This window comes from Clupea harengus, unplaced genomic scaffold (genome assembly GCF_900700415.2).
Source record: "Clupea harengus unplaced genomic scaffold, Ch_v2.0.2, whole genome shotgun sequence".
NCBI classification, from domain to species: domain Eukaryota; kingdom Metazoa; phylum Chordata; class Actinopteri; order Clupeiformes; family Clupeidae; genus Clupea; species Clupea harengus.
In genome coordinates, this window is record NW_024880049.1 from 7726 (window position 1) to 28320 (window position 20595).

The 20595-nt window shown below is 40.7% G+C and overlaps 8 long non-coding RNA genes across 8 annotated transcripts; all 8 read right to left on the reverse strand.

Moving 5' to 3' along the window:
* Positions 1 to 2027: 2027 nt before the first annotated feature.
* On the reverse strand, positions 2028 to 3187 carry LOC122131169. Its single transcript, XR_006152029.1, has 3 exons — positions 3124 to 3187; positions 2514 to 2576; positions 2028 to 2229 (listed from the first exon to the last, which is right to left on the reverse strand). It is a non-coding gene; the product is annotated as an uncharacterized LOC122131169 (long non-coding RNA).
* A 283-nt stretch (positions 3188 to 3470) lies between these two features.
* On the reverse strand, positions 3471 to 4455 carry LOC122131170. The gene is made up of 3 exons (XR_006152030.1): positions 4415 to 4455; positions 3953 to 4015; positions 3471 to 3533 (listed from the first exon to the last, which is right to left on the reverse strand). It is a non-coding gene; the product is annotated as an uncharacterized LOC122131170 (long non-coding RNA).
* A 1085-nt stretch (positions 4456 to 5540) lies between these two features.
* Positions 5541 to 6681, reverse strand: LOC122131171. The gene is made up of 3 exons (XR_006152031.1): positions 6644 to 6681; positions 6033 to 6095; positions 5541 to 5747 (listed from the first exon to the last, which is right to left on the reverse strand). It is a non-coding gene; the product is annotated as an uncharacterized LOC122131171 (long non-coding RNA).
* Positions 6682 to 9949: 3268 nt separating this feature from the next.
* On the reverse strand, positions 9950 to 11921 carry LOC122131172. Its single transcript, XR_006152032.1, has 3 exons — positions 11872 to 11921; positions 11392 to 11454; positions 9950 to 10147 (listed from the first exon to the last, which is right to left on the reverse strand). It is a non-coding gene; the product is annotated as an uncharacterized LOC122131172 (long non-coding RNA).
* Positions 11922 to 13467: 1546 nt separating this feature from the next.
* LOC122131173 lies at positions 13468 to 14623 on the reverse strand. Its single transcript, XR_006152033.1, has 3 exons — positions 14560 to 14623; positions 13950 to 14012; positions 13468 to 13665 (listed from the first exon to the last, which is right to left on the reverse strand). It is a non-coding gene; the product is annotated as an uncharacterized LOC122131173 (long non-coding RNA).
* A 283-nt stretch (positions 14624 to 14906) lies between these two features.
* LOC122131174 lies at positions 14907 to 16772 on the reverse strand. Its single transcript, XR_006152034.1, has 3 exons — positions 16732 to 16772; positions 15391 to 15453; positions 14907 to 14969 (listed from the first exon to the last, which is right to left on the reverse strand). It is a non-coding gene; the product is annotated as an uncharacterized LOC122131174 (long non-coding RNA).
* Positions 16773 to 17865: 1093 nt separating this feature from the next.
* On the reverse strand, positions 17866 to 19021 carry LOC122131175. The gene is made up of 3 exons (XR_006152035.1): positions 18958 to 19021; positions 18348 to 18410; positions 17866 to 18063 (listed from the first exon to the last, which is right to left on the reverse strand). It is a non-coding gene; the product is annotated as an uncharacterized LOC122131175 (long non-coding RNA).
* A 283-nt stretch (positions 19022 to 19304) lies between these two features.
* LOC122131176 lies at positions 19305 to 20287 on the reverse strand. Its single transcript, XR_006152036.1, has 3 exons — positions 20247 to 20287; positions 19785 to 19847; positions 19305 to 19367 (listed from the first exon to the last, which is right to left on the reverse strand). It is a non-coding gene; the product is annotated as an uncharacterized LOC122131176 (long non-coding RNA).
* Positions 20288 to 20595: the final 308 nt, after the last annotated feature.

The window sequence follows — 20595 nt, forward strand, 5'->3', positions numbered from 1 at the left end:
TGCTCAACAGAGGGCCTGAAATTAAATAAACGTCATCATGACTTTATATTATCATCAGATGAACAGCACTATGGAGCCCTATGAAAAAAACGACTTTCTAAAAGAGTAGATTATTCTTCCACACAATTTATTTCAATTAGTTTCAAAATGTAAGTTCAGAGAGTGAAGCTAACTCAGACAAAAACAGCACTGGGACCAGATCAGGGCAAGAGTTAAGTGATCTCAGGAGTTGTGATTCAATAATCTTTAGAGCTGTCACTCAGTAACTATGAGAGGTATACCTGCGTGAGCTCTAACTCTGAGAGCTGTCACTCAGTAACTATGAGAGGTGTACCTGTGTGAGAGGTAACCCTGTAAGTCTGAGAGCTGTCACTCAGTAACTCTTAGAGCTGTGACTCAATTCTAGGCAGACTCTGAATGAGGTGATTTCTTACCAGGTGATGTAGCAGTTGTTGACATATGCCCAACATTGGTTGCAGTGGTGATCAACAGAGGGTCTGAAATGAAATAAACATCATAATGACTTTATATCATCATGAGATGAGCAGCACTTTGGAGCCCTATAATTGAATGTCTATCTAAGAGAGTAGACTATTCTTCAATACTAGTTAAAGCTGTCACTAAGTGACTATGAGATGTGTACCTGTGAGAGCTGTAAGTCTGAGAGTGGTGAATAAGTAACTCTGACAGCTGTAACTCAGTAACTATGAGAACTGTCACTCAGTAACTATGAGAACTGTAACTTTGTAACTCTGGGAGTGGTGACTCATTAACTCTGACAGTTGTCACTCAGTAACTCTGACAGCTGTAACTCTGTACCTCTGATAACTGTCACTAAGTAACTATGAGAGCTGTGACTCAATTCTGAGCAGAATTTGAATGAGGTGATTTCTTACCAGGTGATGTAGCAGATGTTGGCACAAACCCAACACTGGGTGCAGTGGTGATCAACAGAGGGTCTGAAATTAAATAAACATCATAATGACTTTATATCAGATGAAGAGCACTTTGGAGCCCTACAACTGAATGACTATCTAAGAGAGTAGACTATTCTTCAATAACCGTTAGAGCTGTCACTAAGTGACTATGAGATGTGTACCTGTGAGATGTGTACCTGTGAGAGCTGTAACTCTGAGAGTGGTGAATCAGTAACTCTGACAGCTGTAACTCAGTAACTATGAGAACTGTAACTTTGTAACTCTGGGAGTGACGACTAAATTCTGAGCAGACTCTGAATGTGGTGATTTCAGAACAGAACCAGCACTGGGTCCAGTGGTGGTCAACAGAGGGTCTAAAATTAGATGATTTCTTACCAGGTGATGTAGCCGATGTTGGCTTATGCCCAACACTGGGTGCAGTTGTGATCAACAGAGGGTCTGAAATTAAATAAACATTATAATGACTTTATATTATCATCAGATGAAGAGCACTTTGGAGCCTTATAACTGAATGACTATCTAAGAGAATAGAGTATTCTTCCACACAATTATTTTAATTAGTTTCAAAAACGAAGTTTAGAAAGTGAAGCTAACTCAGACAAAAACAGCACTGGGACCAGATCAGGGCAAGAGTCAAGTGATCTCAGGAGTTGTGATTCAATAATCTTTAGAGCTGTCACTCAGTAACTGTGAGAGGTATACCTGTGTGAGCTCAAACTCTGAGAGCTGTCACTCAGTAACTATGAGAGGTGTACCTGTTTGAGAGGTAACTCTGTTAGTCTGAGAGGTGTGACTCAGTAACTCTGAGAGCTGTAACTCAATTCTAGGCAGACTATGACTGAGGTGATTTCTTACCAGGTGATGTAGCAGATGTTGACATATGCTCAACACTGGGTGCAGTGGTGATCAACAGAGAGTCTGAAATAAAAAAAAAAACATCATTATGACTTTATATTATCATCAGATGAAGAGCACTATGGAGCCCTATAACTGAATGACTATCTAAGAGAGTAGACTATTCTTCAATAACTGTTAGAGTTGTCACTAAGTAACTATGAAAGGTGTACCTGTGAGAGCTGTAACTCTGAGACTGGTGACTCAGTAACTCTGACAGCTGTAACTCAGTAACTCGGAGAGTTGTAACTCAGTAACTCGGAGATCTATAACTCAGTAACTCTGGGAGTGACGACTCAATTCTAGGCAGATTCTGAATGAGGTGATTTCTTACCAGGTGATGTAGCAGATGTTGACATATGACCAACACTGGGTCCAGTGGTTGTCAACAGAGGGTCTGAAATTAAATACAAATCATAATAACTTTATATTATCATCAGATGAAGAGCACTTTGCAGCCCTACAACTGAATGACTATCTACGAGAGTAGACTCTTCTTCAATAACTGTTAGAGCTGTCACTACGTAACTATGAGAGGTGTACCTGTGAGAGCTGTAACTCGGAGAGTTGTGACTCAGTAATTCAGAGAGCTGTAACACTGTAACTCTGGGAGTGGTGACTCAGTAACTCTGGGAGTGACGACTCAATTCTAGGCAGACTCTGAATGAGGTGATTTCTTACCAGGTGATGTAGCAGGTGTTGACACAGACCCAGCACTAGGTGCATTGGTGCTCAACAGAGGGCCTGAAATTAAATAAACGGCATCATGACTTCATATAATCATCAGATGAACGGCACTATGGAGCCCTATGACAAAACGACTTTCTAAAAGAGTTGACTATTCTTCCACACAATTTATTTCAATTAGTTTCAAAATCTAAGTTCAGAGAGTGAAGCTAACTCAGACAAAAACAGCACTGGGACCACATCAGGGCAAGAGTTAAGTGATCTCAGGAGTTGTGATTCAATAATCTTTAGAGCTTTCACTCAGTAACTGTGAGAGGTGTACCTGTGTGAGCTCTAACTCTGAGAGCTATCACTCAGTAACTATGAGAGGTGTACCTGTGTGAGCTATAACTCTGAGAGCTATCACTCAGTAACTATGAGAGGTGTACCTGTGTGAACTCTAACTCTGAGAGCTGTCACTCAGTAACTATGAGAGGTGTACCTGTTTGAGAGGTAACTTTGTAAGTCTGACAGTGGTGACTCAGTAACTCTGAGAGCTGTCACTCAGTAACTCTGAGAGCTGTGACTCAATTCTAGGCAGATTCTGAATGAGGTGATTTCTTACCAGGTGATGTAGCAGATGTTGACATATGACCAACACTGGGTGCATTGGTTGACAACAGATGTTCTGAAATTAAATAAACTTCATAATGACCTTATATTATCATCAGATGAAGAGCACTTTGCAGCCCTACAACTGAATGACTATCTAAGAGAGTAGACTCTTCTTCAATAACTGTTAGAGCTGTCACTAAGTAACTATGAGAGGTGTACCTGTGAGAGCTGTAACTCGGAGAGTTGTGACTCAGTAATTTAGAGAGCTGTAACACTCTAACTCTGGGAGTGTTGACTCAGTAACTCTGAGAGCTGTGACTCAATTCCGAGCAGATTTTGAATGAGGTGATTTCTTACCAGGTGATGTAGCAGGTGTTGACACAGACCCAGCACTAGGTGCATTGGTGCTCAACAGAGGGCCTGAAATTAAATAAACGTCATCATGACTTTATATTATCATCAGATGAACAGCACTATGGAGCCCTATGAAAAAAACGACTTTCTAAAAGAGTAGATTATTCTTCCACACAATTTATTTCAATTAGTTTCAAAATGTAAGTTCAGAGAGTGAAGCTAACTCAGACAAAAACAGCACTGGGACCACATCAGGGCAAGAGTCAAGTGATCTCAGGAGTTGTGATTCAATAATCTTTAGAGCTGTCACTCAGTAACTATGAGAGGTATACCTGCGTGAGCTCTAACTCTGAGAGCTGTCACTCAGTAACTATGAGAGGTGTACCTGTGTGAGAGGTAACCCTGTAAGTCTGAGAGCTGTCACTCAGTAACTCTTAGAGCTGTGACTCAATTCTAGGCAGACTCTGAATGAGGTGATTTCTTACCAGGTGATGTAGCAGTTGTTGACATATGCCCAACATTGGTTGCAGTGGTGATCAACAGAGGGTCTGCAATGAAATAAACATCATAATGACTTTATATCATCATGAGATGAGCAGCACTTTGGAGCCCTATAATTGAATGTCTATCTAAGAGAGTAGACTATTCTTCAATACTAGTTAAAGCTGTCACTAAGTGACTATGAGATGTGTACCTGTGAGAGCTGTAAGTCTGAGAGTGGTGAATAAGTAACTCTGACAGCTGTAACTCAGTAACTATGAGAACTGTCACTCAGTAACTATGAGAACTGTAACTTTGTAACTCTGGGAGTGGTGACTCATTAACTCTGACAGTTGTCACTCAGTAACTCTGACAGCTGTAACTCTGTACCTCTGATAACTGTCACTAAGTAACTATGAGAGCTGTGACTCAATTCTGAGCAGAATTTGAATGAGGTGATTTCTTACCAGGTGATGTAGCAGATGTTGGCACAAACCCAACACTGGGTGCAGTGGTGATCAACAGAGGGTCTGAAATTAAATAAACATCATAATGACTTTATATCAGATGAAGAGCACTTTGGAGCCCTACAACTGAATGACTATCTAAGAGAGTAGACTATTCTTCAATAACCGTTAGAGCTGTCACTAAGTGACTATGAGATGTGTACCTGTGAGATGTGTACCTGTGAGAGCTGTAACTCTGAGAGTGGTGAATCAGTAACTCTGACAGCTGTAACTCAGTAACTATGAGAACTGTAACTTTGTAACTCTGGGAGTGACGACTAAATTCTGAGCAGACTCTGAATGTGGTGATTTCAGAACAGAACCAGCACTGGGTCCAGTGGTGGTCAACAGAGGGTCTAAAATTAGATGATTTCTTACCAGGTGATGTAGCCGATGTTGGCTTATGCCCAACACTGGGTGCAGTTGTGATCAACAGAGGGTCTGAAATTAAATAAACATTATAATGACTTTATATTATCATCAGATGAAGAGCACTTTGGAGCCTTATAACTGAATGACTATCTAAGAGAATAGAGTATTCTTCCACTCAATTATTTTAATTAGTTTCAAAAACGAAGTTTAGAAAGTGAAGCTAACTCAGACAAAAACAGCATTGGGACCAGATCAGGGCAAGAGTCAAGTGATCTCAGGAGTTGTGATTCAATAATCTTTAGAGCTGTCACTCAGTAACTGTGAGAGGTATACCTGTGTGAGCTCAAACTCTGAGAGCTGTCACTCAGTAACTATGAGAGGTGTACCTGTTTGAGAGGTAACTCTGTTAGTCTGAGAGGTGTGACTCAGTAACTCTGAGAGCTGTAACTCAATTCTAGGCAGACTATGACTGAGGTGATTTCTTACCAGGTGATGTAGCAGATGTTGACATATGCTCAACACTGGGTGCAGTGGTGATCAACAGAGAGTCTGAAATAAAAAAAAAAACATCATTATGACTTTATATTATCATCAGATGAAGAGCACTATGGAGCCCTATAACTGAATGACTATCTAAGAGAGTAGACTATTCTTCAATAACTGTTAGAGTTGTCACTAAGTAACTATGAGAGGTGTACCTGTGAGAGCTGTAACTCTGAGACTGGTGACTCAGTAACTCTGACAGCTGTAACTCAGTAACTCGGAGAGTTGTAACTCAGTAACTCGGAGATCTATAACTCAGTAACTCTGGGAGTGACGACTCAATTCTAGGCAGATTCTGAATGAGGTGATTTCTTACCAGGTGATGTAGCAGATGTTGACATATGACCAACACTGGGTCCAGTGGTTGTCAACAGAGGGTCTGAAATTAAATACAAATCATAATAACTTTATATTATCATCAGATGAAGAGCACTTTGCAGCCCTACAACTGAAATGACTATCTAAGAGAGTAGACTCTTCTTCAATAACTGTTAGAGCTGTCACTACGTAACTATGAGAGGTGTACCTGTGAGAGCTGTAACTCGGAGAGTTGTGACTCAGTAATTCAGAGAGCTGTAACACTGTAACTCTGGGAGTGGTGACTCAGTAACTCTGGGAGTGACGACTCAATTCTAGGCAGACTCTGAATGAGGTGATTTCTTACCAGGTGATGTAGCAGGTGTTGACACAGACCCAGCACTAGGTGCATTGGTGCTCAACAGAGGGCCTGAAATTAAATAAACGGCATCATGACTTCATATAATCATCAGATGAACGGCACTATGGAGCCCTATGACAAAACGACTTTCTAAAAGAGTTGACTATTCTTCCACACAATTTATTTCAATTAGTTTCAAAATCTAAGTTCAGAGAGTGAAGCTAACTCAGACAAAAACAGCACTGGGACCACATCAGGGCAAGAGTTAAGTGATCTCAGGAGTTGTGATTCAATAATCTTTAGAGCTTTCACTCAGTAACTGTGAGAGGTGTACCTGTGTGAGCTCTAACTCTGAGAGCTATCACTCAGTAACTATGAGAGGTGTACCTGTGTGAGCTATAACTCTGAGAGCTATCACTCAGTAACTATGAGAGGTGTACCTGTGTGAACTCTAACTCTGAGAGCTGTCACTCAGTAACTATGAGAGGTGTACCTGTTTGAGAGGTAACTTTGTAAGTCTGACAGTGGTGACTCAGTAACTCTGAGAGCTGTCACTCAGTAACTCTGAGAAGCTGTGACTCAATTCTAGGCAGATTCTGAATGAGGTGATTTCTTACCAGGTGATGTAGCAGATGTTGACATATGACCAACACTGGTGCATTGGTTGACAACAGATGTTCTGAAATTAAATAAACTTCATAATGACCTTATATTATCATCAGATGAAGAGCACTTTGCAGCCCTACAACTGAATGACTATCTAAGAGAGTAGACTCTTCTTCAATAACTGTTAGAGCTGTCACTAAGTAACTATGAGAGGTGTACCTGTGAGAGCTGTAACTCGGAGAGTTGTGACTCAGTAATTTAGAGAGCTGTAACACTCTAACTCTGGGAGTGTTGACTCAGTAACTCTGAGAGCTGTGACTCAATTCCGAGCAGATTTTGAATGAGGTGATTTCTTACCAGGTGATGTAGCAGGTGTTGACACAGACCCAGCACTAGGTGCATTGGTGCTCAACAGAGGGCCTGAAATTAAATAAACGTCATCATGACTTTATATTATCATCAGATGAACAGCACTATGGAGCCCTATGAAAAAAAAACGACTTTCTAAAAGAGTAGATTATTCTTCCACACAATTTATTTCAATTAGTTTCAAAATGTAAGTTCAGAGAGTGAAGCTAACTCAGACAAAAACAGCACTGGGACCACATCAGGGCAAGAGTCAAGTGATCTCAGGAGTTGTGATTCAATAATCTTTAGAGCTGTCACTCAGTAACTATGAGAGGTATACCTGCGTGAGCTCTAACTCTGAGAGCTGTCACTCAGTAACTATGAGAGGTGTACCTGTGTGAGAGGTAACCCTGTAAGTCTGAGAGCTGTCACTCAGTAACTCTTAGAGCTGTGACTCAATTCTAGGCAGACTCTGAATGAGGTGATTTCTTACCAGGTGATGTAGCAGTTGTTGACATATGCCCAACATTGGTTGCAGTGGTGATCAACAGAGGGTCTGCAATGAAATAAACATCATAATTACTTTATATCATCATGAGATGAGCAGCACTTTGGAGCCCTATAATTGAATGTCTATCTAAAAGAGTAGACTATTCTTCAATACTAGTTAAAGCTGTCACTAAGTGACTATGAGATGTGTACCTGTGAGAGCTGTAAGTCTGAGAGTGGTGAATAAGTAACTCTGACAGCTGTAACTCAGTAACTATGAGAACTGTCACTCAGTAACTATGAGAACTGTAACTTTGTAACTCTGGGAGTGGTGACTCATTAACTCTGACAGTTGTCACTCAGTAACTCTGACAGCTGTAACTCTGTACCTCTGATAACTGTCACTAAGTAACTATGAGAGCTGTGACTCAATTCTGAGCAGAATTTGAATGAGGTGATTTCTTACCAGGTGATGTAGCAGATGTTGGCACAAACCCAACACTGGGTGCAGTGGTGATCAACAGAGGGTCTGAAATTAAATAAACATCATAATGACTTTATATCAGATGAAGAGGCACTTTGGAGCCCTACAACTGAATGACTATCTAAGAGAGTAGACTATTCTTCAATAACCGTTAGAGCTGTCACTAAGTGACTATGAGATGTGTACCTGTGAGATGTGTACCTGTGAGAGCTGTAACTCTGAGAGTGGTGAATCAGTAACTCTGACAGCTGTAACTCAGTAACTATGAGAACTGTAACTTTGTTAACCTCTGGGAGTGACGACTAAATTCTGAGCAGACTCTGAATGTGGTGATTTCAGAACAGAACCAGCACCTGGGTCCAGTGGTGGTCAACAGAGGGTCTAAAATTAGATGATCTTACCAGGTGATGTAGCGATGTTGGCTTATGCCAACACTGGGTGCAGTTGTGATCAACAGAGGGTCTGAAATTAAATAAACATTATAATGACTTTATATTATCATCAGATGAAGAGCACTTTGGAGCCCTAAACTGAATGACTATCTAAGAGAGTAGAACTATTCTTCAATACTAGTTAAAGCTGTCACTAATGACTATGAGATGTGTACCTGTGAGAGCTGTAAGTCTGAGAGTGGTGAATAAGTAACTCTGACAGCTGTAACTCACTAACTATGAAATGTCACTCAGTAACTATGAGAACTGTAACTTTGTAACTCTGGGAGTGGTGACTCATTAACTCTGACAGGTTGTCACTCAAGTAACTCTGACAGCTGTAACTCTGTACCCTCTGATAACTGTCACTAAGTAACTATGAGAGCTGTGACTCAATTCTGAGCAGAATTTGAATGAGTGATTTCTTACCAGGTGATGTAGCAGATGTTGGCACAAACCCAACACTGGTGCAGTGGTGATCAAACAGAGGGTCTGAAATTAAATAAACATCATAATGACTTATATATCAGATGAAGAGCACTTTGGAGCCCTACAACTGAATGACTATCTAAGAGAGTAGAGCTATCTCTCAATACCGTTAGAGCTGTCACTAAGTGACTATGAGATGTGTACCTGTGAGATGTGTACCTGTGAGAGCTGTAACTCTGAGAGTGGTGAATCAGTAACTCTGACAGCTGTAACTCAGTAACTATGAGAACTGTAACTTTGTAACTCTGGAGTGACGACTAAATTCTGAGCAGACTCTGAATGTGGTGATTTCAGAAACAGAACCAGCACTGGGTCCAGTGGTGGGTCAACAGAGGTCTAAAATTAGATGATTCTTACCAGGTGATGTAGCGATGTTGGCTTATGCCAACACTGGGTGCAGTTGTGATCAACAGAGGGTCTGAATTAAATAAACATTATAATGACTTTATATTATCATTCAGATGAAGAGCACTTTGGAGCCTTATAAACTGAATGACTATCTAAGAGAATAGAGTATTCTTCCACACAATTTATTTTAATTAGTTTCAAAAACGAAGTTTAGAAAGTGAAGCTAACTCAGACAAAAACAGCACTGGGACCAGATCAGGGCAAGAGTAAGTTGATCTCAGGAGTGTGATTCAATAATCTTTAGAGCTGTCACTCAGTAACTGTGAGAGGTATACCTGTGTGAGCTCAAAACTCTGAGAGCTGTCACTCAGTAACTATGAGAGGTGTACCTGTTTGAGAGGTAACTCTGTTAGTCTGAGAGGTGTGACTCAGTAACTCTGAGAGCTGTAACTCAATTCTAGGCAGACTATGACTGAGGTGATTTCTTACCAGGTGATGTAGCAGATGTTGACATATGCTCAACACTGGGTGCAGTGGTGATCAACAGAGAGTCTGAAATAAAAAAAAAAAGATCATTATGACTTTATATTATCATCAGATGAAGAGCACTATGGAGCCCTATAAACTGAATGACTATCTAAGAGAGTAGACTATTCTTCAATAACTGTTAGAGTTGTCACTAAGTAACTATGAAAGGTGTACCTGTGAGAGCTGTAACTCTGAGACTGGTGACTCAGTAACTCTGACAGCTGTAACTCAGTAACTCGGAGAGTTGTAACTCAGTAACTCGGAGATCTATAACTCAGTAACTCTGGGAGTGACGACTCAATTCTAGGCAGATTCTGAATGAGGTGATTTCTTACCAGGTGATGTAGCAGATGTTGACATATGACCAACACTGGGTCCAGTGGTTGTCAACAGAGGGTCTGAAATTAAATACAAATCATAATAACTTTATATTATCATCAGATGAAGAGCACTTTGCAGCCCTACAACTGAATGACTATCTAAGAGAGTAGACTCTTCTTCAATAACTGTTAGAGCTGTCACTACGTAACTATGAGAGGTGTACCTGTGAGAGCTGTAACTCGGAGAGTTGTGACTCAGTAATTCAGAGAGCTGTAACACTGTAACTCTGGAGTGGTGACTCAGTAAACTCTGGGAGTGACGACTCAATTCTAGGCAGACTCTGAATGAGGGTGATTTCTTACCAGGTGATTGTAGCAGGTGTTGACACAGACCCAGCACTAAGGTGCATTGGTGCTCAACAGAGGCCTGAAATTAAATAAACGGCATCATGACTTCATATAATCAATCAGATGAACGGCACTATGGAGCCCTATGACAAAACGACTTTCTAAAAGAGTTGACTATTCTTCCACACAATTTATTTCAATTAGTTTCAAAATCTAAGTTCAGAGAGTGAAGCTAACTCAGACAAAAACAGCACTGGGACCACATCAGGGCAAGAGTTAAGTGATCTCAGGAGTTGTGATTCAATAATCTTTAGAGCTTTCACTCAGTAACTGTGAGAGGTGTACCTGTGTGAGCTCTAACTCTGAGAGCTATCACTCAGTAACTATGAGAGGTGTACCTGTGTGAGCTATAACGCTGAGAGCTATCACTCAGTAACTATGAGAGGTGTACCTGTGTGAACTCTAACTCTGAGAGCTGTCACTCAGTAACTATGAGAGGTGTACCTGTTTGAGAGGTAACTTTGTAAGTCTGACAGTGGTGACTCAGTAACTCTGAGAGCTGTCACTCAGTAACTCTGAGAGCTGTGACTCAATTCTAGGCAGATTCTGAATGAGGTGATTTCTTACCAGGTGATGTAGCAGATGTTGACATATGACCAACACTGGGTGCATTGGTTGACAACAGATGTTCTGAAATTAAATAAACTTCATAATGACCTTATATTATCATCAGATGAAGAGCACTTTGCAGCCCTACAACTGAATGACTATCTAAGAGAGTAGACTCTTCTTCAATAACTGTTAGAGCTGTCACTAAGTAACTATGAGAGGTGTACCTGTGAGAGCTGTAACTCGGAGAGTTGTGACTCAGTAATTTAGAGAGCTGTAACACTCTAACTCTGGGAGTGTTGACTCAGTAACTCTGAGAGCTGTGACTCAATTCCGAGCAGATTTTGAATGAGGTGATTTCTTACCAGGTGATGTAGCAGGTGTTGACACAGACCCAGCACTAGGTGCATTGGTGCTCAACAGAGGGCCTGAAATTAAATAAACGTCATCATGACTTTATATTATCATCAGATGAACAGCACTATGGAGCCCTATGAAAAAAACGACTTTCTAAGAGTAGATTATTCTTCCACACAATTTATTTCAATTAGTTTCAAAATGTAAGTTCAGAGAGTGAAGCTAACTCAGACAAAAACAGCACTGGGACCAGATCAGGGCAAGAGTCAAGTAATCTCAGGAGTTGTGATTCAATAATCTTTAGAGCTGTCACTCAGTAACTATGAGAGGTATACCTGTGTGAGCTCTAACTCTGAGAGCTGTCACTCAGTAACTATGAGAGGTGTACCTGTGTGAGAGGTAACCCTGTAAGTCTGAGAGCTGTCACTCAGTAACTCTTAGAGCTGTGACTCAATTCTAGGCAGACTCTGAATGAGGTGATTTCTTACCAGGTGATGTAGCAGTTGTTGACATATGCCCAACATTGGTTGCAGTGGTGATCAACAGAGGGTCTGAAATGAAATAAACATCATAATGACTTTATATCATCATGAGATGAGCAGCACTTTGGAGCCCTATAATTGAATGTCTATCTAAGAGAGTAGACTATTCTTCAATACTAGTTAAAGCTGTCACTAAGTGACTATGAGATGTGTACCTGTGAGAGCTGTAAGTCTGAGAGTGGTGAATAAGTAACTCTGACAGCTGTAACTCAGTAACTATGAGAACTGTCACTCAGTAACTATGAGAACTGTAACTTTGTAACTCTGGGAGTGGTGACTCATTAACTCTGACAGTTGTCACTCAGTAACTCTGACAGCTGTAACTCTGTACCTCTGATAACTGTCACTAAGTAACTATGAGAGCTGTGACTCAATTCTGAGCAGAATTTGAATGAGGTGATTTCTTACCAGGTGATGTAGCAGATGTTGGCACAAACCCAACACTGGGTGCAGTGGTGATCAACAGAGGGTCTGAAATTAAATAAACATCATAATGACTTTATATCAGATGAAGAGCACTTTGGAGCCCTACAACTGAATGACTATCTAAGAGAGTAGACTATTCTTCAATAACCGTTAGAGCTGTCACTAAGTGACTATGAGATGTGTACCTGTGAGATGTGTACCTGTGAGAGCTGTAACTCTGAGAGTGGTGAATCAGTAACTCTGACAGCTGTAACTCAGTAACTATGAGAACTGTAACTTTGTAACTCTGGGAGTGACGACTAAATTCTGAGCAGACTCTGAATGTGGTGATTTCAGAACAGAACCAGCACTGGGTCCAGTGGTGGTCAACAGAGGGTCTAAAATTAGATGATTTCTTACCAGGTGATGTAGCCGATGTTGGCTTATGCCCAACACTGGGTGCAGTTGTGATCAACAGAGGGTCTGAAATTAAATAAACATTATAATGACTTTATATTATCATCAGATGAAGAGCACTTTGGAGCCTTATAACTGAATGACTATCTAAGAGAATAGAGTATTCTTCCACACAATTATTTTAATTAGTTTCAAAAACGAAGTTTAGAAAGTGAAGCTAACTCAGACAAAAACAGCACTGGGACCAGATCAGGGCAAGAGTCAAGTGATCTCAGGAGTTGTGATTCAATAATCTTTAGAGCTGTCACTCAGTAACTGTGAGAGGTATACCTGTGTGAGCTCAAACTCTGAGAGCTGTCACTCAGTAACTATGAGAGGTGTACCTGTTTGAGAGGTAACTCTGTTAGTCTGAGAGGTGTGACTCAGTAACTCTGAGAGCTGTAACTCAATTCTAGGCAGACTATGACTGAGGTGATTTCTTACCAGGTGATGTAGCAGATGTTGACATATGCTCAACACTGGGTGCAGTGGTGATCAACAGAGAGTCTGAAATAAAAAAAAAACATCATTATGACTTTATATTATCATCAGATGAAGAGCACTATGGAGCCCTATAACTGAATGACTATCTAAGAGAGTAGACTATTCTTCAATAACTGTTAGAGTTGTCACTAAGTAACTATGAAAGGTGTACCTGTGAGAGCTGTAACTCTGAGACTGGTGACTCAGTAACTCTGACAGCTGTAACTCAGTAACTCGGAGAGTTGTAACTCAGTAACTCGGAGATCTATAACTCAGTAACTCTGGGAGTGACGACTCAATTCTAGGCAGATTCTGAATGAGGTGATTTCTTACCAGGTGATGTAGCAGATGTTGACATATGACCAACACTGGGTCCAGTGGTTGTCAACAGAGGGTCTGAAATTAAATACAAATCATAATAACTTTATATTATCATCAGATGAAGAGCACTTTGCAGCCCTACAACTGAATGACTATCTAAGAGAGTAGACTCTTCTTCAATAACTGTTAGAGCTGTCACTACGTAACTATGAGAGGTGTACCTGTGAGAGCTGTAACTCGGAGAGTTGTGACTCAGTAATTCAGAGAGCTGTAACACTGTAACTCTGGGAGTGGTGACTCAGTAACTCTGGGAGTGACGACTCAATTCTAGGCAGACTCTGAATGAGGTGATTTCTTACCAGGTGATGTAGCAGGTGTTGACACAGACCCAGCACTAGGTGCATTGGTGCTCAACAGAGGGCCTGAAATTAAATAAACGGCATCATGACTTCATATAATCATCAGATGAACGGCACTATGGAGCCCTATGACAAAACGACTTTCTAAAAGAGTTGACTATTCTTCCACACAATTTATTTCAATTAGTTTCAAAATCTAAGTTCAGAGAGTGAAGCTAACTCAGACAAAAACAGCACTGGGACCACATCAGGGCAAGAGTTAAGTGATCTCAGGAGTTGTGATTCAATAATCTTTAGAGCTTTCACTCAGTAACTGTGAGAGGTGTACCTGTGTGAGCTCTAACTCTGAGAGCTATCACTCAGTAACTATGAGAGGTGTACCTGTGTGAGCTATAACTCTGAGAGCTATCACTCAGTAACTATGAGAGGTGTACCTGTGTGAACTCTAACTCTGAGAGCTGTCACTCAGTAACTATGAGAGGTGTACCTGTTTGAGAGGTAACTTTGTAAGTCTGACAGTGGTGACTCAGTAACTCTGAGAGCTGTCACTCAGTAACTCTGAGAGCTGTGACTCAATTCTAGGCAGATTCTGAATGAGGTGATTTCTTACCAGGTGATGTAGCAGATGTTGACATATGACCAACACTGGGTGCATTGGTTGACAACAGATGTTCTGAAATTAAATAAACTTCATAATGACCTTATATTATCATCAGATGAAGAGCACTTTGCAGCCCTACAACTGAATGACTATCTAAGAGAGTAGACTCTTCTTCAATAACTGTTAGAGCTGTCACTAAGTAACTATGAGAGGTGTACCTGTGAGAGCTGTAACTCGGAGAGTTGTGACTCAGTAATTTAGAGAGCTGTAACACTCTAACTCTGGGAGTGTTGACTCAGTAACTCTGAGAGCTGTGACTCAATTCCGAGCAGATTTTGAATGAGGTGATTTCTTACCAGGTGATGTAGCAGGTGTTGACACAGACCCAGCACTAGGTGCATTGGTGCTCAACAGAGGGCCTGAAATTAAATAAACGTCATCATGACTTTATATTATCATCAGATGAACAGCACTATGGAGCCCTATGAAAAAAAAACGACTTTCTAAAAGAGTAGATTATTCTTCCACACAATTTATTTCAATTAGTTTCAAAATGTAAGTTCAGAGAGTGAAGCTAACTCAGACAAAAACAGCACTGGGACCACATCAGGGCAAGAGTCAAGTGATCTCAGGAGTTGTGATTCAATAATCTTTAGAGCTGTCACTCAGTAACTATGAGAGGTATACCTGCGTGAGCTCTAACTCTGAGAGCTGTCACTCAGTAACTATGAGAGGTGTACCTGTGTGAGAGGTAACCCTGTAAGTCTGAGAGCTGTCACTCAGTAACTCTTAGAGCTGTGACTCAATTCTAGGCAGACTCTGAATGAGGTGATTTCTTACCAGGTGATGTAGCAGTTGTTGACATATGCCCAACATTGGTTGCAGTGGTGATCAACAGAGGGTCTGCAATGAAATAAACATCATAATGACTTTATATCATCATGAGATGAGCAGCACTTTGGAGCCCTATAATTGAATGTCTATCTAAAAGAGTAGACTATTCTTCAATACTAGTTAAAGCTGTCACTAAGTGACTATGAGATGTGTACCTGTGAGAGCTGTAAGTCTGAGAGTGGTGAATAAGTAACTCTGACAGCTGTAACTCAGTAACTATGAGAACTGTCACTCAGTAACTATGAGAACTGTAACTTTGTAACTCTGGGAGTGGTGACTCATTAACTCTGACAGTTGTCACTCAGTAACTCTGACAGCTGTAACTCTGTACCTCTGATAACTGTCACTAAGTAACTATGAGAGCTGTGACTCAATTCTGAGCAGAATTTGAATGAGGTGATTTCTTACCAGGTGATGTAGCAGATGTTGGCACAAACCCAACACTGGGTGCAGTGGTGATCAACAGAGGGTCTGAAATTAAATAAACATCATAATGACTTTATATCAGATGAAGAGCACTTTGGAGCCCTACAACTGAATGACTATCTAAGAGAGTAGACTATTCTTCAATAACCGTTAGAGCTGTCACTAAGTGACTATGAGATGTGTACCTGTGAGATGTGTACCTGTGAGAGCTGTAACTCTGAGAGTGGTGAATCAGTAACTCTGACAGCTGTAACTCAGTAACTATGAGAACTGTAACTTTGTAACTCTGGGAGTGACGACTAAATTCTGAGCAGACTCTGAATGTGGTGATTTCAGAACAGAACCAGCACTGGGTCCAGTGGTGGTCAACAGAGGGTCTAAAATTAGATGATTTCTTACCAGGTGATGTAGCCGATGTTGGCTTATGCCCAACACTGGGTGCAGTTGTGATCAACAGAGGGTCTGAAATTAAATAAACATTATAATGACTTTATATTATCATCAGATGAAGAGCACTTTGGAGCCCTATAACTGAATGACTATCTAAGAGAGTAGACTATTCTTCAATACTAGTTAAAGCTGTCACTAAGTGACTATGAGATGTGTACCTGTGAGAGCTGTAAGTCTGAGAGTGGTGAATAAGTAACTCTGACAGCTGTAACTCAGTAACTATGAGAACTGTCACTCAGTAACTATGAGAACTGTAACTTTGTAACTCTGGGAGTGGTGACTCATTAACTCTGACAGTTGTCACTCAGTAACTCTGACAGCTGTAACTCTGTACCTCTGATAACTGTCACTAAGTAACTATGAGAGCTGTGACTCAATTCTGAGCAGAATTTGAATGAGGTGATTTCTTACCAGGTGATGTAGCAGATGTTGGCACAAACCCAACACTGGGTGCAGTGGTGATCAACAGAGGGTCTGAAATTAAATAAACATCATAATGACTTTATATCAGATGAAGAGCACTTTGGAGCCCTACAACTGAATGACTATCTAAGAGAGTAGACTATTCTTCAATAACCGTTAGAGCTGTCACTAAGTGACTATGAGATGTGTACCTGTGAGATGTGTACCTGTGAGAGCTGTAACTCTGAGAGTGGTGAATCAGTAACTCTGACAGCTGTAACTCAGTAACTATGAGAACTGTAACTTTGTAACTCTGGGAGTGACGACTAAATTCTGAGCAGACTCTGAATGTGGTGATTTCAGAACAGAACCAGCACTGGGTCCAGTGGTGGTCAACAGAGGGTCTAAAATTAGATGATTTCTTACCAGGTGATGTAGCCGATGTTGGCTTATGCCCAACACTGGGTGCAGTTGTGATCAACAGAGGGTCTGAAATTAAATAAACATTATAATGACTTTATATTATCATCAGATGAAGAGCACTTTGGAGCCTTATAACTGAATGACTATCTAAGAGAATAGAGTATTCTTCCACACAATTATTTTAATTAGTTTCAAAAACGAAGTTTAGAAAGTGAAGCTAACTCAGACAAAAACAGCACTGGGACCAGATCAGGGCAAGAGTCAAGTGATCTCAGGAGTTGTGATTCAATAATCTTTAGAGCTGTCACTCAGTAACTGTGAGAGGTATACCTGTGTGAGCTCAAACTCTGAGAGCTGTCACTCAGTAACTATGAGAGGTGTACCTGTTTGAGAGGTAACTCTGTTAGTCTGAGAGGTGTGACTCAGTAACTCTGAGAGCTGTAACTCAATTCTAGGCAGACTATGACTGAGGTGATTTCTTACCAGGTGATGTAGCAGATGTTGACATATGCTCAACACTGGGTGCAGTGGTGATCAACAGAGAGTCTGAAATAAAAAAAAAACATCATTATGACTTTATATTATCATCAGATGAAGAGCACTATGGAGCCCTATAACTGAATGACTATCTAAGAGAGTAGACTATTCTTCAATAACTGTTAGAGTTGTCACTAAGTAACTATGAAAGGTGTACCTGTGAGAGCTGTAACTCTGAGACTGGTGACTCAGTAACTCTGACAGCTGTAACTCAGTAACTCGGAGAGTTGTAACTCAGTAACTCGGAGATCTATAACTCAGTAACTCTGGGAGTGACGACTCAATTCTAGGCAGATTCTGAATGAGGTGATTTCTTACCAGGTGATGTAGCAGATGTTGACATATGACCAACACTGGGTCCAGTGGTTGTCAACAGAGGGTCTGAAATTAAATACAAATCATAATAACTTTATATTATCATCAGATGAAGAGCACTTTGCAGCCCTACAACTGAATGACTATCTAAGAGAGTAGACTCTTCTTCAATAACTGTTAGAGCTGTCACTACGTAACTATGAGAGGTGTACCTGTGAGAGCTGTAACTCGGAGAGTTGTGACTCAGTAATTCAGAGAGCTGTAACACTGTAACTCTGGGAGTGGTGACTCAGTAACTCTGGGAGTGACGACTCAATTCTAGGCAGACTCTGAATGAGGTGATTTCTTACCAGGTGATGTAGCAGGTGTTGACACAGACCCAGCACTAGGTGCATTGGTGCTCAACAGAGGGCCTGAAATTAAATAAACGGCATCATGACTTCATATAATCATCAGATGAACGGCACTATGGAGCCCTATGACAAAACGACTTTCTAAAAGAGTTGACTATTCTTCCACACAATTTATTTCAATTAGTTTCAAAATCTAAGTTCAGAGAGTGAAGCTAACTCAGACAAAAACAGCACTGGGACCACATCAGGGCAAGAGTTAAGTGATCTCAGGAGTTGTGATTCAATAATCTTTAGAGCTTTCACTCAGTAACTGTGAGAGGTGTACCTGTGTGAGCTCTAACTCTGAGAGCTATCACTCAGTAACTATGAGAGGTGTACCTGTGTGAGCTATAACTCTGAGAGCTATCACTCAGTAACTATGAGAGGTGTACCTGTGTGAACTCTAACTCTGAGAGCTGTCACTCAGTAACTATGAGAGGTGTACCTGTTTGAGAGGTAACTTTGTAAGTCTGACAGTGGTGACTCAGTAACTCTGAGAGCTGTCACTCAGTAACTCTGAGAGCTGTGACTCAATTCTAGGCAGATTCTGAATGAGGTGATTTCTTACCAGGTGATGTAGCAGATGTTGACATATGACCAACACTGGGTGCATTGGTTGACAACAGATGTTCTGAAATTAAATAAACTTCATAATGACCTTATATTATCATCAGATGAAGAGCACTTTGCAGCCCTACAACTGAATGACTATCTAAGAGAGTAGACTCTTCTTCAATAACTGTTAGAGCTGTCACTAAGTAACTATGAGAGGTGTACCTGTGAGAGCTGTAACTCGGAGAGTTGTGACTCAGTAATTTAGAGAGCTGTAACACTCTAACTCTGGGAGTGTTGACTCAGTAACTCTGAGAGCTGTGACTCAATTCCGAGCAGATTTTGAATGAGGTGATTTCTTACCAGGTGATGTAGCAGGTGTTGACACAGACCCAGCACTAGGTGCATTGGTGCTCAACAGAGGGCCTGAAATTAAATAAACGTCATCATGACTTTATATTATCATCAGATGAACAGCACTATGGAGCCCTATGAAAAAAACGACTTTCTAAGAGTAGATTATTCTTCCACACAATTTATTTCAATTAGTTTCAAAATGTAAGTTCAGAGAGTGAAGCTAACTCAGACAAAAACAGCACTGGGACCAGATCAGGGCAAGAGTCAAGTAATCTCAGGAGTTGTGATTCAATAATCTTTAGAGCTGTCACTCAGTAACTATGAGAGGTATACCTGCGTGAGCTCTAACTCTGAGAGCTGTCACTCAGTAACTATGAGAGGTGTACCTGTGTGAGAGGTAACCCTGTAAGTCTGAGAGCTGTCACTCAGTAACTCTTAGAGCTGTGACTCAATTCTAGGCAGACTCTGAATGAGGTGATTTCTTACCAGGTGATGTAGCAGTTGTTGACATATGCCCAACATTGGTTGCAGTGGTGATCAACAGAGGGTCTGAAATGAAATAAACATCATAATGACTTTATATCATCATGAGATGAGCAGCACTTTGGAGCCCTATAATTGAATGTCTATCTAAGAGAGTAGACTATTCTTCAATACTAGTTAAAGCTGTCACTAAGTGACTATGAGATGTGTACCTGTGAGAGCTGTAAGTCTGAGAGTGGTGAATAAGTAACTCTGACAGCTGTAACTCAGTAACTATGAGAACTGTCACTCAGTAACTATGAGAACTGTAACTTTGTAACTCTGGGAGTGGTGACTCATTAACTCTGACAGTTGTCACTCAGTAACTCTGACAGCTGTAACTCTGTACCTCTGATAACTGTCACTAAGTAACTATGAGAGCTGTGACTCAATTCTGAGCAGAATTTGAATGAGGTGATTTCTTACCAGGTGATGTAGCAGATGTTGGCACAAACCCAACACTGGGTGCAGTGGTGATCAACAGAGGGTCTGAAATTAAATAAACATCATAATGACTTTATATCAGATGAAGAGCACTTTGGAGCCCTACAACTGAATGACTATCTAAGAGAGTAGACTATTCTTCAATAACCGTTAGAGCTGTCACTAAGTGACTATGAGATGTGTACCTGTGAGATGTGTACCTGTGAGAGCTGTAACTCTGAGAGTGGTGAATCAGTAACTCTGACAGCTGTAACTCAGTAACTATGAGAACTGTAACTTTGTAACTCTGGGAGTGACGACTAAATTCTGAGCAGACTCTGAATGTGGTGAT